Genomic DNA, 18,062 nt, shown 5'->3' with positions numbered 1-18,062 from the left:
TATTTGAATATATGACTTCGAAATATATTTGTTTATATATAAATATTTATATATATTTATTTAATATTTGATATATAAACGCTTATAGTCTGTTTAACCTGATAGCTTTATTGCAATAAAAAGACATGTAAATTCGTTAAAAAAGTGAAGTATTAGTAATAAGAAAACAAAAATAAAGAGAGAAATGAAGTAGATTGATAAATCTGGTGAAATTTTTCAATCGAGATGCTCTTTTAATTCAATTTTCATTTTTGATAATAATCGAATTTCACCAAATTGGTAAATTTGGGACAAAATAACACTTGGGATTATTTTATAACACACAAAGTAGTTAGATTACCTTGAAATATGTATTAGTGAAATATATAAATGTCCATTAAAAAGACTAAATAAATATTAGATTGCTCTAAAAATGTTCAATTAGGCAACAAAATTTGAAAGATTTATATATAACACGGTCAGTATTGAATCATTTTAATATTCCTTATATAAATTTGAGTTCATGGAATATTTATTTCATGTTAATGAAATTAAGATTTGGTCGTGGATTTATGTATATTTGGTTACATACAAAAGATATGACAAATATTTTTAGTTTTGGTAATTTCTCTTGTGCGAAAATTTTAAATCAGTTTATTAATTTATAATTATTTATATGAAAGCTATTTGTGTGGTAAATTATCCTTATTGTGTAATACCTTATTATTCTTATTATAACTGTCTAAATGAGACAGTGGGAAACATAAGACAGTGGATTAATATATTTTGTATTATATTTTGTATTACGTATTAGTTTTACAAACAAATTTATATAATTTTTATATCGTATTCGTAAGAAAACACTTAAAATTTATAGTTTTCATACGACAAATAAAATACCCTCAGCTTCTAATGATCTTTTATATTGTTTAAATCATCATTATGAACATTATGACATATTGTCAATTATCATACAAATGCACCTTTTTCAGTGCTCCTTGATTTGGTCGAATATAATTGTCTTAATAATAATTTTAAAATTAATAACATTTAAGAATTTTATAATCAACCCTTTAAGTGGAAATTATCCACTTAATAGTATTTTACTTATGGGAAATATATATATGTCGCCTTTCATAAGGCGCTACCAAAACACCAAACCTCGAAAACATCACCTTTAGAAAGTTGTTCAAAATTTTCTGATATACTAAAAACTTTTTTATTAGATATTTTTATTAATAGAAACGTTAAATACATCAAGGTTAGAGCGTCTACTCTATATAATAAAATAGATGGTCATTCTAACAAATCACAATTTCCACTTAGAAAAATGCAATCGACTAAGATTTGCCAATAAGTACTGTTGTACTCTAAATAAAAACGAGTGATTTCATAGAGAAAATGATGTAGTTTGTCAGGTTTCCTCTTTGTAGAACAAAGATACAGCCAGAACAAGGAGTAAGGACGCTAGTTGTTAGAGCATCTATTATTTAACAATTCATAGTCCACATTTGTATATAATATATTTGTATATATGATATGATTGAAAACAAAATAATTTATATATTTTCCGTGCACTTATTAAAACTTTTTCCTTATCCTATGTTGAGAAACGCTATAACAACAAGCTAAAGCGTACCATGTTTGGTGCACATCTATCAATATTGCAAAGAATCCACTAAAAAAAAATTAATAAATGAACAAATGGACACATAGTAGATATATCTAAAAACATATTAAGAAAAATAGACAGATGGTTATCATTCTAATATAATATTTATATTATAAGATGATAAATTTTTGGAAAAATGGACCATAAGAACTACGTAATAACAGTCGATATATAATTATTATGTTTCGGTAAACTTTTAAAATTTATAGCGCACATATGTACCCGAAACGACCGAACAAAATATGTACTTTTTGTTTTGATTATAAATCGTTCTGGTAGGACACTTTTTATCCTGTTGCTGCCAATTGTTGTTATTCAATTGCATGGCATTATTTGTTTTTACAATTTATCCCTTCGTCACCTACTTCGTTGACTGTTCGTGTTAAGCTCGTTAAAGTGTTTCACATGGCGGACTTTTATTCAGAGTCTGTCAGGCTCGGTTGTGCAAAACTGACCCATTTGTGGGCGTTTAGGGGGTGGAAAAATTTTTATCAAATTGAGTTTGGGTTTTTTTGATTCGAATTTGTGATTCCTTTACAGGGTGAGTTCTCTTTGGGTATAAAAGCGACAACGCAACAGGTTTCAATTTAGTTGCTGTCGTACGGTCTTCGTGTATGGAATAAAAATTGGATATTGGATTATTTCCGTTTTATTGTGACTGTGAATTTTAAAACTGTTATATGACTGTTGCTTAAGTGTTATAAATTTAAAATAAAATTAAAATTATTTTTAATGATTTGAATTTTAAAGAACGTTGTTACTAAAAATAAAGTTTATCATAAAAAAAATGTATATATAAATAAATTGTTAAAAATGGAAAAAAATTTTAAAATTACATTGTTTTGAAAAAGTAATAAAACTTAAATAAAATTAAAATAAAATCTAAATTCGACTATAAAAATAATTTTAAATAAAATTTGTAATATAAACGCTAAGTACGTGCTGTGCATACTTAACCAATTTTAAATAAAATTTAGTAATTTACAAATAATTTTGAGAAAAAAAAACTCATTAACGAAAGGTAAATAGTAAATTAAAGTTTTTATTTAATTTTAATTAAGCAACAATTAACTTATAATAAATTTTTCGTGTTTTTTGATACTTTATATAGTTTAATATCATTTTTAAAGAAAAGTTAAAGTGAAACCTTAAATATGCTTTAAACGGAAGTGAATATAAAGGACACAAAAATAGAATAGAAAAAAAAATATAATAATAAAATAACTCGGAAATTAATGGGTTTTTATGCAAAAATGTTTGAGGTTTTAGATGGACTGTGAATTGCTTATTTGAATAGCACTTATACATCAAAATACTTTTTCCACCAATTTTTATGGCATTTTTTTTTAAAGCAATTCCGGTAATAATAATTGCCAAGGATTTGGCGAAAAGTTAAAGAGGATTATTTTTAAGTGTTTGAAATATTTCAATTTTAAAGAGAAAAATATAAGTGAACAATATACATAATTATAAAATATAGAAAAATATAAATATTAAAGACTAATTTTTTTTTACTCAATAATACTAAAAAATATTGGCTCGTTTAAGCCACATACTATATTTTAATAATTATTTAATGGGTTCAAAAGGAAGGTATTACGTGTTAAGCGTTCTGTTTTGAATACATAATAGATCAAGTGTTTTTAGTATTTAACTTTAATAATTATAAAACAAATATAAATATAAGAAAAATAACCAATATTTTATATAGAAAATATTGATATAAATATAGATATAAATCTAGAAATAAACTGAACTGAAAATATAACACATTAATATATTACTCAAATGGTTTTTAGAATAATTAATGAAACAATAACTTCTAGATAATATTTGAATTTGTTCATCAATATAGTCACGGATAATATATTCATTCTAACTCTTCTCGAAATATTTGATTCGTGTTTTCAGAACGATTTAGTTTTGGTCTCGTCTTAGGCGTCAGTTTTGAAAATTATTTCTTTATTGGACTCAAACTAAATTAAAACCAAGTTTCTTAAAAGGTAACAAGTCATTTCAGTTATATGCAGGTTAACTAATAAAACAATAACTTCTGAATAATAATCGACTTTGTTCAGTACCCTAAGGATGGAGGATATTCACAAGTGAATCCTTCCAAAATTTTTGTCAAACATGTCGATGCATTTATTGAAGAACGACTTGGTATACAATTACTTCGTTATTGGTGTTAAATTTCTTCTTCTCTACAAAGCAAACACTTACTACTTATTAGGAGCTAGATCTGGTGAAACCAGTGGAGGAATAAGCCATTATAAGTGTAGGTTTTCCATTGTGTGATTAACTTGCGATATGGTGTATTGATCACGGAAAAAAAGAACTTTTTTATTCCTTGTTTGGGATCGTTGCTGCAATTACTTTCTTCAAACACAACAATAACGTCAATTCTAAAAGAAATGTTTTGATTAAGTGAATTTTTGGACTGTACGGTCAACAATTGCTCTGGATATCGCCAAATATCCATTATCACTGGTGATTGGAAAAATCTGTCGATTTATTTGACTGTATATAGTTTTTGGACTACAAGTATCAGAAATTAAGTTAAAAACTACTTGTATAAAAGTTTTGTTTTCGATTTAAAAATCTCAGTATTACCAGCATTTTGTATGTGATACAGATTCCTTGTCCTTGTCCTAATTTTATCATATTCTAAATTAAATAATGCTAATTCGTTATTAAGAGTTCATTATTCAATTTTTTTTTTGAGGTCAAATTTGATGCTGATACTAATTTATAAACAGAAAACTTTTAAAAATGGAATTAAATAATAAAATTTTTATATTGAACTAATTTAATTTTTTTTGGCTTTTTTCCAAATTGTCAAATTATTTATTATCAGTGGTCTTTGGAAATATTGATTTATGAGTTCATATATAATTGTTGGATTACAAGTAGAAGTTTACAACTTTAAACCTATGAAAGTCGTGAGTCATTCTTGGCTGTGTCCAGTATTTTCGTCAAGTTAACCTGAACAGTATCTTGCTGTCGCCAGTTGGTAGTATCAAGTGCTTTCTATTGTTGGTTATCTGATTCTTCTGCGGACTTCTTCTATTGCGTTTTTCTCAAACAGTCCACCGAATTAAACACTTTTTTAGATAAAGCATTTTCTTCCATTCCAATTCAACGAAGCCACTAAATTTTAATAAGTTTAATGTTAGCAGAGTCATGATATAGTTCATACAACTCTTCGATCTATTTTAATAGATAGTCATTAGCTGCGTTTCAGCAAACATGATGCGCTCAATGATCTGAATCATCTTTGCTGAAACGATACGGATCACGTTTGAAAATAATTGGCAACGCATGAAATATGCCAGTTGGGTTTGTGTACAAAATTTTTTGATTTATGTGAATAATTTTGGCGCTAAAAAAATAAGTGGATAAATTTTGAATACAAAATATCAAAAAAATGGAAAATAAATAAAATCTGTTGAAATGTCTGAAGTATTAAACGTAAGTTTTTATTTAGAATTTACTTTAAAACTTAAATTTAATTCTATAGTAAATAAATGAAAATTGCAGATTTTATTACAATCATCGAGCAAAACTGACTCTTCCATTACCTTTTTAAATTCTAGTTCAAGTGTATTAAACTCAAGGGATGAAGTTCATCAGCATGGATATAGTGGAAGTTTTCTGGAAACGATCAATAATTTTTCCGTTAAAGATTATTTGATTGGTATTTGCGCATAAAAAATACAATTGCTATATGTTAATTATGTTTCATATTTTAATAGATTTGTTAATAAAATCCAATCAGCAAATACAAATTAACCGTGGTGGTCACAATTGAACGAGAGCAATGAAGGAAATTTACATATTTTTGTGGTATATGGCAAATATAAATACTTTTCGCGAATTTGGTATTTGTTTTGGCATACCAAAAGCTTCTGTGTGGAGAATAATTGAAAGAACTAGTGTTTAGCTTATATCAATTGCAAAATTTCCGTTCGTGATTGACAGCACACATATTAAAATAAATGCACCTCACCTTAGCAATTAGTCTTATTTCAGAAGGAAGCATGAATATAGCTTAAACTTGCAAGCAGTTTGTTTCCTGTATTGTTCTCTTTTAATTAAATAAATGTATTTAACTTAATGTTTATATATTCATTTCAAATTAATTGATTTTCATAAATTATCAAACAACACTTTTTTAATAATAATAAAACGTAAATAATTAAAGTAATAATTTTAATTAATATTAATAATTTTAATTTATAGTAATAGTAATAATTAAAACATTACTTCAAACAAAGAAATAAATAATAATGACATATTAAGTAAATAACTACATAAAATAAATAATTAATAAATAAAATCAATAATAAATAAATATAAATGTAGATTTGTTTATAATTTTACTACACCGTTGCATCGCATTGCCAACCTCATTTGCATTAAAATACGTTCCACTTTTATCTTTTACATACATTCCACATTGAAAGTGAACCAGATCAATTGCTGGTTCACCCCATTGTTTTTGTTTTGCATGTAAAATTGAGCGGATCATGTTTGCTGAAACGCAGCTATTGTCAATGCTTAAGGAACAATAGAAAATTATGCATATCCCAAAATGTAGAAATAAATATCTTACTAGCCGATATTCGTCTTTGTAGCTGGTTTGGGAGATTCTTGTCAGTTACTGTCAACTCAGTTAATTAAAGATTTGACGCTGAAGTGTAGTTATAAATTCTTTGTTTTTTATTTTCTCATAGGTAGATGAAGTGGTAAGGGGATTAAATATTTGAATCCCCTTTGAAAATTAAAAAAAATCTTTGTTATTCTATATTCCCCGTAATGAAAGGTACAAGGTTAGGCATATTAAAGGCAGTCGGATGAATTGATGGCTGCAACTATATAGCCAATTTAAATATTTATATTAAAATATTATTTTAATATAACATTTTAATACTTTATTGTGAAACAAAATATGGTGTAAATAAATGTTGGTAATAGCAGAGCAGGTGTTCTGGTGTTTCTTTGTCAAGTATTGGTGATCACGATCTATAAGACGTTAGATATTTTTAACTGGTTCCAGTTTATTTTTTATTGTTACATATTCAATGAAAAAATTTAAATAATTAAGATATTGTCAACTGCTTCCTATGGATTTTCACTGCCACTATTCTATGAGTTTTCTATAAGTTTCTATAAGTTTTTATAATATTTTCTTTTGATAAGTAGTTATGATTTTTCTTATATATTTATTATTTTTTAATAACAATGTTCCAAAAATTGTTTGTGAATATAAATAGTGTTAATACATAAACAAATAATATGTAAGATAAAACTTTTTTGTATTTTATTGCAATAGTGTCAAAGATTACTTGGGATTATCAATACTTGATAGGTTTTAGGATATTGCTAGTAACTTAGCACATCCTTCTAAAACAGCTTTAACATCTTTGAATGTTTGTGCAAAATAGTGTTCATACTTTATTCTGATATCTCAGTTATATGTAATGCAATCTTACAGTTATGAGTTATCCTCCTGTACTTGTACTTCAATTTATGGTCATGCAAAATGATTTTGTGACCTTTTTTGATATTTTCTGCAAAAAGCACTAAAATCAAGCGTGTAGAGGATTCTATAATATTAGTGCCTGTATGGGGAAGCGGTTCACCCACAAGCAAATTATTATTTTATTACAAATGTATTGTAAAAGATACTGCAACTAGTTTCAAGAAAACTAACGAGAAGTTGATCTTTCATCTTTTCTTTCATCAAACATTTACATGTAGTTATTTTTAACGCTCCCACTTTACGTTAATCGACAATGATATCATAAATAACTGGCTGTAACAGAACAGTCTCAACATAATATATCTTGAGCCATTGCTGGTTAAGTATAGCATTTTTTTCAATAAAAAGTAATGCTTTCTGATATGGAGACTTGTCTGTATCTTAAATCAAGTGTAAAGCAATTGAAACCATTGTAGCTTGTCAACTAAATGTCAGGTTTTTTATTAGATTCTGATATTATTATAATTATTCAGAGAATAATCCATTTTTCTTATTAAATTTACAAATTGTTTTTCAGATACATTAGTTAAAAATAAATAGGCGACCAAATTCATGAAATTCTTGTATAAATCCATTTCTAATATTGGATTTACACTAACAATTATCTGAGTTCATTAGTACATTTTTGTCTTATTTTAGATATTGTATGAGAAATGGTATTTATATCAGAAAAATTTATGAGGTCAATTGTGACCCTCTTTTAAAAACCACTATCCAATAGTGCTGCCATCTATATATAATACAAATTATTATATATAATTAGGTAGTTATAGTTATAGGTAGTTATAAAAATATTTATGGAAAATAAAAAGTCTGGTTTTAACTTTTTTATTTAATATTTTATATCTACAGTTCCTAGTGAAACTTAAATATTATGGACTGCTAGATCGAACAAAGGAAAACCTTTTCGGCCACCAAAAGAAGAAGTAAATTCAGCTTTCAATTGCCTAAAATAAGCTTATAGCAATAATTTTATGGCTTCGTTAATAATAAGCTGTAATTAGAATTCTTGAAAAAAAGGACACAGTCTTATAATAATTTTTATGAAGAATTATACTGTCAAGAACACACATATTTTTATTAAATAAAAATTAAAGAGGTCAAACATTTTTTTTCCTTGAGCTTTTTAAACTATCATATATAGATATGTTTAATATATAATATAAGACAAATAGACGAATCAAATATCGCTTTTGACGAAGTTAGTGTACTACAGTATCTTGGAAACATTTCATTTCATCCACTCATATTACCACCATGATGCAATGCAGATGTAGTGATTCCGCAACATACAGCAATGACTTGAATTTATTCACATTGATCTAGCCGGGTTGTCAACTCGGAATCTCCATAAGGTTAATTACCCAATACTCCTCCGAGTTACACAGGTTGACAGAATTGTTGCTGTCACTGTTGACATTCCTCTTTGCTCCTTTGTCGTCGTCATATAACTTGAATGACTTGAACTTATTCACATTGGTCTACTCAGGCTGTCTACAGACTCCTCCCGGAATCCCAAAAGTTTGTAAAGTATATATACTTAGAATTATATGAAAAATGTAAGTACCATAAAAATTAAATATATTGTGAATATATCCTTAATTTTCACAAACATTTGTTAATCAATTTATTAAAATAAAATTGTTTTGTAATGCGAAATAAACGATAAAACGCTTAACGCCAAATAGAAGAAAAGTGAATAAAAAGTCAATTGAAATAAAAAAAAAGTTAAATACCCTTAAAAAAGCCATTAGATATATTAAAAACGCATGAAGAAATAATTTTTTTTTCATATTTATTAATAACTAATTTTATGCTACTTTATGCTTTTCTCGGCAGTTTAACATGATTTTAATTTACTTAAGAAACACATGTCGTATGAGTAATTTATAAATTGACAAATTAATATTTGCATAATTTTTTTTATTCCTGTGAGCTTTAAATTTAATAAGATTTATATTTTTTGTTGATATGTACATCATTGATAATAGAATATTTTACTTGTCTTCATCATAATACTGTTTTCATATTAGTGTTAAGTAATTAGTCATAATTGTTATCATAATAAGTATATCGAATTAATTTGAGCATTACCAATAAGATATATTTTTTATTTAAGTTTTAAGTAGAATTTTTAATTACTGTATCCTTAAATATTTAGGTTAGGTTATGCTGGCAGACCGCAAAAAAAAGACCACGCGTAGACCATTAAGGTCAATTGCGATACCAGATCGGAGTCTTAATTTTTTTGCGATAGTGTACATCGCTTATAATACGCGTGTTATTAGGGAACTTTATTAGGACTTCAACAGAAACGTCAGGTATGTGCTCCAGTCCGGTAAAACTGACATCTCCCAAGTATTTTCGTTGAGTTCTCGAGACATCCAGGCAGTTACACAATAGATGCTTTAGGGTTTCCTTTGCATCAGGCTCGTTGCATTTCCTATAAACATCGCTGTGAATTAGGTTTAGTTTGTGTCTATGTGATGTGACCAGATAGTCAACTGTCTATACACCAATTAATGCTCTACAGTTCCTTCGGCTATACGATATAACATCCTCGGTGTACTTTTCCTCTTATATGTGTCTACACATGATCCTAGCTATTCTACAGATGGTTCAGTTTCGCCATCTTAATTTTGCTCTCCTTGTCATGTGGTCGTCCAGAAGTTTATGTATTTGTTTCAATGGTCTGAGTACTTCAGTCGGTTGTTCCTCTGAACATAATTAGTTTATGTTTAATTAGTTTTAATTTAAAGCAATTGCTATAAATTCCTGTGATATTGACATTAAAAATATCAAGTAACCGGATAAATATCTAATATTGAGAAAAGACTTAATTTGCGTTCAATTAACAATAATTTTAGTCATTCTTTCATAAAATTATTTCCTTTCTTGATAAAAAGATTAATTAAATTTCGAAATAATTTACTATTGGTAAATTTTTCTATGAAAACAACAAAAAAAAATAATTTTTGTGATATATCTTTTCATAAAATTATGATTAATGACGAGACATGATTTTCAGTTTTATTTTTTTGTCTTTATTATTCTACCTTAAGTGAAAGAATAATTACAAAAATGTCATTTTCAAATGAATAAATTCCTTAAAATATTCTTATTCCTCGACTGTAATCCAAATGAATGACATAAATATGTGTTAAATAATGTTGGAAATGCTGCTCTCCTTAATAAATGCGTGTCCTTTATAAGTAAAAACTCAATGAGGACAAATGAATTTGCATTTTATAGCATAAATTTTATATAATCCGCTTTGAAATAAAAAAGTTGTTCTTCAAAATTTTAAATAATACTCGTAAATACAAATAAAAAAAATGACTTTTTGTTTGTAATGTTTCAAAAGGTGTTTCTAAAGAAAAGTGGACCTTTTTGTAAATAAGGAATAAGGTTTTCAGTCACCGTTATTAAATCATATTGAGTAAGTGTTTTAGATCATTGCCAGTTCATCAAAATATATGTACAAACCCTCTAAAAGGCTTATGTGTCCATAAAACCTTTTCTTATCATTGAGAAAAACATTTCACGGAAAACGTAAAAGTCTTACGGTTCCAAATCGAAAGTCAATACAATTATTGGTAAGACGTTGATAAGGTCAATACGAAAGGGTTCGACTTCACCAATATACCTAATTGCTAAAGGTGACTTCTTTATAAATAATAATTTTCTTTCAATTTTTTTATTTTAGAAAGCACCTTGCATAACTAAGTAGTTATATTTTATTAGTGATTATTCAATTTATAGTGATTAAATTTAATATCAAAAGTATATTAATGTATTTTGGTAATTTTTTAAAATTCAGTGCCTTCAAAATTTCACTGTACAAAATAGAAGGGCTTGATCAAAAAAGGATAACGACAACAAAATATTATTTTTAAATAATTGAATATTTTATTGACCATGGAGTTATTTTCAGTATTGTCCAATATTGAACCTATCATCAGTATTCTCTGAAAAAATTTTTTGGTTTGCTAAATAACTTTTTAGACTGCAAGTATTTAGGGTTGAACTTGTCCTTCACTTCTGTTGTTCTAACTTAGAGTCCTTTCAATTAGTCTATATCGTTTTACTAATAAATTCTTTTGCTGTATTGTATTAAAAAAAAGCATAAACAACAGCTATATATTGACTCAATTAATTGCTATAGTAATTGTTTATACTAATTTTCGAATCTTATATTGTTTTATATGCATATAGATTTTATGCTAAAGACAAGCAATGCCTAAAGAATAGATTTAACGTACATAGCCTTGATTCTTAACTCAATATATTTACGATTTTTAAAAACGTTGGTATAGTTTGGTTTGTGTTCCACAATTTATATAGAGACATAAGAGGCAAGAGATTATTTTTATTTCTTAACTTTAATAAAACATATTATATTGCAATTGTTTTTGTCATGTAAATATTGAAATAATTTTGGGGTAATATTTCAATTTAAAAATTTTATATATATGTGAATATATACTACTACTAATTATTTGCTAGTATTGCAATGAAAAACATACCACAATATCTTCGGAAAACAACCAACATTAGTAAGTAAGGGTCTGAAAGAAATTTTAAGACTGTAGTGCGATCAAAAAATTACACGTCAAAAAAACATTAAAGAAAAAAATAAAATGTATTGGCAACTTCGTCGCGACTTCTTATTCAGAGACCCCTTAAAATAATTGCATTTAAAATAGTGCTGCAAGAATGCATTAATATGCCTTATTATCTTAAAAATGCAAGCGATTACATATGTTGTAAATATATGTGAGAATATGATAAGTAATATGAAGAAAAAGGAGTATTAATAAATTACTAAAAAAGTTTAGGATTTAAATAGTTGGTTAATAAATTTTTTAATAATAACGAATTATTGTGAGATAAGATTTGATAGGCGAACATAAAAGACAATCCATTTATATTGTAAAGAACAGTTAGTATAGTGATCAATACTGTGATTATACTATGATTAGTTTATATATACGTGTAATTTTTTTTAATATCAAAGTTATCAGCATATATACACGTATACTTTTTCTTCTGATTTTCCGATAATACCGATTTTATTAATTGATAATAAAACCTATCTACAAATTTGAAATGAATGTCAAAGTTCGGGTTGAGACTAGTGATATAGTGATGTATCTTAAGAACAACAAATATATAATAATCTTAAAGAGCCAGTTGACACTGTGGTCTAATTTGTATTTAGTCTCTAAGTGATGAATGAAATCCTTATACCATATATTTGCTCTAATTTTATATTTACTAAAACTTGTTGGTATATTCTTCCACTTCTTATCGAATGATTTTCTTTAAGCAAGTGATCTCTTTACGTTCTGCAACAGAATTGATTAGATTTACTACACACATATAAGCAATAATGCTTAGTAAGAACTCAGTCTTTAAGTTAGTTGAAGTATGGTTTCCTACATTATGTTACTTCCTATAATTTTAGCTCATTATAATGTTATATAGAATAGTGTGAGTTAGAAAGATCTATACAGTTGACTGGCCTTGTTTTATTGAATCATAGCCGTATATCCAAGTTTTATCGCCTCTTACGATATGATATAACTGTCTGAACGTCGGCTTATATTCTGTATTTGTCTGTACCTGGCCAACATTTTTTTTAATAAAAGTCAAATTATGTGGGACCCAACGTGCCCAAATCTCCCTGATGGCCAAATGTTCATACAATATTGAATATATGGTAGAAGCCAGAATGCTTAGGGCAGTCTAAATTATATTATTATATGTTACATGATAATTATCATCCAGCGTATAGCATGCAAATTTTTTTTTGGCATACGTACCCAGATTGGATGATCTTTCCGATGTTAATTGACGATTAAAGAACGACCGTACTTAAACACATTACACCAAGTATTAACAATCGCCCTTGATGGGTTTTACGATAATTTTAAATAATTTATGAGTATATAATCAATAGTGATACTATATAAGGCACTAAATCGAGTATTTAGATCTGGCAACACTTATGTCATTTGATTGGTTCTGAAGTTTTTATCATAAAATTTGATATTAATTTGGTATAAAATTTGATATAAATTTTAACGTCTAATGAATCAAATTTAAAACGTCAGATCGAACCAAATAACATAAGAGTTGCCTGATCTAAGGACTTATTTAGTGCTCTATTTAGTATCACTAAATAACCATATACTCAAGATAGCGTAATGCTTCCAAATAATTACAAGTAAAGTTAATACTTGATATCATATAAGACTAATGATAGGAAAAAACTAATTGTGGAATTAGCACAATATGTCACCTAAGTCGTATAGTCTTCACTTATAATCATAAGAAGCAATGCCTTTTTGGCATCTCGGTTGCTTGCCTCCGCTATAGCTTGCGTCAGCAAAATTAGGGAAAGCCAGTTGAATATTAATGTTATATCCGCTAGCACAAAACTTCTTGTATTTTCGGTTATCAGTTATAACAGATATAAAAAGTAAAGAATCTGAAAATGTACACCAGTCAAGTCGAGGTTGGAGAAGTTTAAAAATCTTTCAAGTATTAACTTTAAGCTGGTTGTGAATCGCGTTATCTATCTTCCGCTTTTACGAGAAATTTGGTTTTACAAAGTATTTTAAAATAATTTAGAATTGTGTACCATTTCACTCACTTGTCTAGCTTACAATTCAGTTAAGAGTGAGAAAACTGTTGGATTTTTTGTACTTATTTTAGGTTTCCCTACATCAGTTCTAACCTTTTCAATTACAAAATAGGTTTCCGTAGTACAACAGAAAGCACATGCAATATTTTCAACTTTTGATTTTATTTCCGACGTAGTTGATGTTGAATGCCATAAACAAAATCCGCAGTTGGTCATAGATATGTGCCTTTTAATCAATGTTTGCCATCGGAATAAGTTAAATATACATTGTAAATATCACACACCCAATTCGCATGTATAAATTACATGATGGGCATGTATGAAAAGCTGGGAAGCTAATATTTTTGTGACGAGTTGCTTTATAAATAATGCAATTTAATATATACATTAAGGTGGATCTGAAGCTCAGTAAAAGCAAAAACTCAAATATACACCAGAAAATGTAATTTTGAAATAATACTTATTAAATGAAATTGGATGACATATACAATTTGATGAAGAATTTTTATTTATTTTCACTAAAACGTTAGTATATAATTTTCTCAACAAACAGAAAAAGTTCCTTTAGGGCTGATATGGTCATTGTTCCCGAAACAACTGTTGCTTTTTCGGTTTTGAGCTTCAAATGCTGTCAAGATATTTCTTTCATAAAAATGTTTTGTATTTCTCGTCTTACGTTAGTATCGCAACGAGCATAAAATTACAAAAAATATCTACAATTGTCACACTTGAGTGCTGTATAAGGACATTCCGCAATTCGGAAATATTGTTAATTTAATTACAAAAAGGAAAAATGCTTCAATTAAATATTGTTTGGTATTTTATTTTTTCTAAATTGAACTTTATGTTTGATGAAGAAACTATATCAATTCAAATGTTAATTACGACATTAAGGAAAGTAAAAATATGAAATAAATGTACGCGTTTATATATATAAGAATTATTATTATTTCCATTATTGGTATTATTATTATTTCCAGAATCCATTAAGAGCTTAAGGATTCAACAAAAGTTTTTCACTGGTTTCTATTTTGAGCTATTGCTCTCAACACGTTAAACGATTTGCCCGTCTTCTGCTGTACTATCCTTCTCCAGGTCATTTCTGCTCTACCTCTGTGCCAAAATCCGCGATATCTTCATAAAGCTTACATAGTGTGTGTCCGATCCAACCACACTTCTTTCTTCCTATCTCTTTGTATACATTTTTTTGGTGTGTTATTCTCCATAACTCTTCACTTGAAATCGTTCTAGACCACCATATGCCTAATATGTTGCGCAGGCATCGATTGATAAATAATTGCAGTTTTCTTTCGATTTCGGAGTTAGCAAACCGGGTTTCCGATTCATATAAGCATACCGATTTGACGCATGCGTTAAAAATTTTTACCTAGGTGTTGGTACGTATATTGTGGGTCCGCCATGTGTTGCACAACCTAGCATATGACACTACTTTACAATAGTAAAGGAAAGAAAATAGTTAATTAGTCCTTGCCCAAAGCTTCATCCAATTTTGTTTCTATGTCGGGCAAATTCTTCAATAGTCGGGTTTATATAGTTCCTTTTGAATCGCTGGGTTCCAGTACTTAACGTGAGATTACTTGCAAGTGGGTTTAAGTGATTCCTGAGTTTGACTGTGTACTTTTGTATATTGCTGATAATCATAACTGTGACTCTGTTAATTTTAAGATTTCCATGAATATTGATATATGAATATTGATATATGAATATTGATATATTTGCCGATGGATTTTTCGATTGAGTAATTTGGAGTTTTTCAGTGTTTAAAAAAATGTTTCAAAATGAGCTTCAGAGTTTATTTCCATAGGTCCATATGAGTTTTATAATTGTTTTGTAAAGTTGCACTTTATAGTTGAGATTAAGTCTACAGTTTTTGTTAAGCAGACAGTTTATTTCTTGTAGTTTGAGTTTTAGTAGGGTTACTTTCGCTTCTGTGTGCTTTCCATAAACCTCCGATCAAGCTGCAATTGTGAAGTTACAAAGTTGTATTGATATATTGTATTTTATTATACAAAGGGTTATTACTTTTCCATTAATATGAGGATTAGGCCAAGTATGTCGTCGTAGAGCGAAGGTTAACTGTACACTTATCAATTCGTTAAGTTTTATTCTCCAGAGATCGAGTCATTTTGCAGTTTGTTGCAGTGGTCCTAAACTGATTTGGCGGCTGTGATTGGGTCGTCACTATGGCTGCGGATGGCAGTGTCGTCCGCAAATGTTGATATTATTGCACAATTACTAGTTGGCATATCTGCTCTGATAATCAGTTAAACTAACGGACCCAGTACACTACCTGGGGATACTGCGGCCGTAATGGGGAACGCATCAGAGACAAAAGCATTTTGATATTTCACAAATCTTCTATTTGAGAGGTAGTTTCTGATAAGTGAGAATATATTGTGAGGTAAGAATTTTTTATTCTACAAAACTTCGTCCATAGGACCAAACTTCGTCGAAGGCTTGGGTTATGTCTAGAAAGACGCATGAGCAATAACGCTTCTTCTCAAATGTTTCCTTAATGACTCGTATTATACGGTGTATTTATTCTATTGTGTCGTGTTTTTCTCTAAATCCAAATTGGTGGTTTATATAATACATAATATATATTTTCCTAAAATTCTTTATAAAAAATTAAACTTATTAATTTTAGATTAACTAATAATTGCATAATAAAAATAAATTTAATTGTTTCCTATGCATTTTTTTTGCAACTAAGACAATTCTACATAAATGTCCTTCTAATAAATGTCAGGACTCTTCAATTTTATGTTTACATATATTTTACTATAATTACTATTTCAATACAAATATTATATTTGCATTTCATTATCTTACAGACAATTAATTCACAGCAGATACACTTACTTCGCTCTAATATCATAGACAAAAGATAGAAGTACGAACGCATATGACGAACTGTAATGGCAGCGAAAATTATTAACAATATGCTAAATGGGAAATGCCACGCTATGTCGCAAACATTACCGGAATTACCAACAGAGCAAGCAATGGAAAATAATCAGACCGAGCCAAGAGTCACAATGCCCATAAGTATTAAAATCGACTTATGTGATGGCAAATCAATTGACAATGACGAGAAGAAGTTACCAGTTACAATAATGGGAGCGAAAGTGGAACAATGTCATGGAAAGCGAGGTCAGAAAATGTTGGTCTCTAGTAAGCCAGTGGATAAGCTGTCGGTGCGTTCTATGAGTTCAGAGGATGTATCCGTATCATATAAAAACGCCTGCTGTAGTGCAGCAGCACGTAATCCAGCAATAAAAACAGGACGAAGAATTCAGTTGCTGCAGGTGAGTGTGAGGAAAACATTTTCTTTCTTGTATTTTTAGACAAATAAAATATTGGCACGCCATGCCAATGTTTACATTTGTCAAAGGTTGATGTTGCATTTCGTCATTATTTATTAATAATAGTTTTCAGACAGTATAGAAGAGTTATTGAACGTATCATTAAAGTTAATTAAATTGTAATTACTAGAAAAGTATAATATATTAGGAAACGATAATATGTGATAGACGTAGCGCTTATATTTTAACCCTACCATTTAACTTGAAGTTTTTAAAAATAAATCTGCAAGATTTTCGTAAATCAGTAAATAAGGATTTGTATGACCTATGACAAGAATCCTATAACTAATAGAGAAGAGCGTCTCGCCATAGCACCAACGTCGGCTTAGCAAGTTGTAAAAATACTCAATACTCAGGCTAGCAGAATATAAGTGAGTTAAGGCTAGTATATATACGGAAATGTTTTCCATAAGCCCTATTGTTTAAGTCTTGAAAAATAATAACAGTTTATAGTTACTTATTCCGGCAGACGACGAAAATGCCATAGCTGTAAGATTTATATATATAATATAATTGTTATAAATTTCTATGTAATACAACATATTTAAAATGAAGTAAGATAAAGGTAAATTACTACTACTAGTTAAGCACTTATATATAGCTGTAGTTCAGTCATTTTTTCCAAATGTGATTTAAAAAACAGTGTTTAAATTTGAGTAAACTTAATTTGAAATAGTTAAGTGAATTTATATAGCTGTGGTTTATGCGTTAATTTAAAAATAGCATGCTAAACGCAATTGTTGTCCAAATAATCAATGCAATATTAACAAAAGTCGAACTTAAAATAACTTAAGTTTAATGCACTCGAGTGTATAGTTTAAATTTGATAGA

General features: G+C 28.2%; 1 protein-coding gene across 1 annotated transcript in view; it reads left to right on the top strand.

Annotated features, from left to right (window-relative positions):
* Nucleotides 1-18,062, top strand: part of LOC119674910 — a 319,348-nt gene that overhangs the window by 271,362 nt on the left and 29,924 nt on the right. The gene's annotated exons all lie outside the window — the stretch shown is intronic.

This window comes from Teleopsis dalmanni, chromosome 2 (genome assembly GCF_002237135.1).
Source record: "Teleopsis dalmanni isolate 2A chromosome 2, ASM223713v2, whole genome shotgun sequence".
Lineage (NCBI taxonomy): Eukaryota > Metazoa > Arthropoda > Insecta > Diptera > Diopsidae > Teleopsis > Teleopsis dalmanni.
Note: the sequence above shows the minus strand (reverse complement) of the source record. Positions and strands in the feature narration are given on the sequence as shown.